Below are 1406 nucleotides of genomic sequence, written 5' to 3'. Positions count from 1 at the left end.
GGGCGGAACCACTTTTTAATTCATATTATTCTTCTTTACATTCTCATAATGTGTTTTTTATTACAAAAAATATAAAACGCTCAACAAATGACTTAAAAGTATAAAATATAAAAACAGCGGAGGGAAGTTTCGATCAACCGACCTGCAAGTTATGAGCCTGCCGCGCTACCACTGCGCCACCCCGCTTTCACATATATAATATTTCAATGATTTTAGGTGATAGCTTTAATTATAATACTATTTTTGTTATTTTTATAAACATCAAGACTATAATAAAACAAAAAGTTCCATCGCCGGGAATTGAACCCGGGGCGCAAACGTGAGAGGCTTGCATGTTACCAACTACACCACAATGGATACATATTACTTTTATTTTATGCCTTTAAGATTCTACAAATTAATAATATCATAAAACTTAAATATTTTAAAAAATTTAGTAATCATTAATACCGGTTTTTAATAAAGTTATTTATTATTAATATTTAACTATATCTATAAAATATATAATTATTCTAAATTTTATTGTCATAAGTAAAAAAATAAAAGGAACTCTCCAACGGGGATTCGAACCCCGGTCTTTCACGTGACAGGCGAAGATACTAACCAGCTATACTATTGGAGACTTCTATTATATTGATTATTTTAATGTTACAATATTTTCTAACTTTATATTTTTAATATTTTAAATTAATACATGTTATAAAATGTATAGAAACCCTATTAATTTACAAATTGTAAATTTTAATAATATATTTCTTATTTATTATACCTTATTATTTTTTTAGATGATAATTTTTTAGTTTAATTAATATAACTTTTTATTTCATTTAGTACAAAACAAATAAAAACTAAAGATCTTAAAAATAAACCGACTGGCATAATAACTAAATGAACAAGTAATGTTCAATTGGGCTTGTGGCGCAATGGAAACGCATCAGACTACGAATCTGGGGATTGCAGGTTCGATCCCTGCCAAGCTCGTCTTTTTGTCCTTTTTATGTGTACTTCTATTATATAAAAAATATAAATATTTGTAATTTTACAAAAAATAAAAAGGTAGATTACCTGACGTTCCCATCTGTGTGAACATAATGGTACTAAACAGGCTCTAAGCATCTTTACTTCCGTGTTCAGATGGGAACGGGTGTATCCTACTTGATATGAACCTACCGAAAGTAAAAACTTATTAGACTACACTATTCAACTACATTTTTATAAACATCAAGACTATAATAAAACAAAAAATTCCATCGCCGGGAATCGAACCCGGGGCGCAAACGTGAAAGGCTTGCATGTTACCAACTACACCACAATGGACAATTAATAGATGTCTTATATATTTTTTAATAACCTAACTATATATTAAATATATTAATATATTTTTTTGTTTTTTTATTTATATTTAT

At 28.2% G+C, this 1406-nt stretch overlaps 5 non-coding genes across 5 annotated transcripts; 1 reads left to right on the top strand and 4 right to left on the bottom strand.

The window, feature by feature from the left end:
• Positions 1-114: 114 nt before the first annotated feature.
• On the bottom strand, positions 115-186 carry EHI_161440. The gene has a single exon. It is a non-coding gene; the product is annotated as a tRNA-Met (tRNA).
• Positions 187-285: 99 nt separating this feature from the next.
• On the bottom strand, positions 286-357 carry EHI_161430. The gene has a single exon. It is a non-coding gene; the product is annotated as a tRNA-Glu (tRNA).
• A 192-nt stretch (positions 358-549) lies between these two features.
• On the bottom strand, positions 550-622 carry EHI_161420. The gene has a single exon. It is a non-coding gene; the product is annotated as a tRNA-Asp (tRNA).
• A 287-nt stretch (positions 623-909) lies between these two features.
• EHI_161410 lies at positions 910-981 on the top strand. Its single transcript has one exon. It is a non-coding gene; the product is annotated as a tRNA-Arg (tRNA).
• A 264-nt stretch (positions 982-1245) lies between these two features.
• EHI_161400 lies at positions 1246-1317 on the bottom strand. The gene has a single exon. It is a non-coding gene; the product is annotated as a tRNA-Glu (tRNA).
• Positions 1318-1406: the final 89 nt, after the last annotated feature.

The sequence above is a fragment of the Entamoeba histolytica genome, genomic scaffold (genome assembly GCF_000208925.1).
Source record: "Entamoeba histolytica HM-1:IMSS scf_1104750518723 genomic scaffold, whole genome shotgun sequence".
NCBI lineage: Eukaryota > Evosea > Mastigamoebida > Endamoebidae > Entamoeba > Entamoeba histolytica.
The sequence above is the reverse complement of the archived record's forward strand: the minus strand, read 5'-3'. Positions and strand labels throughout refer to the sequence as shown.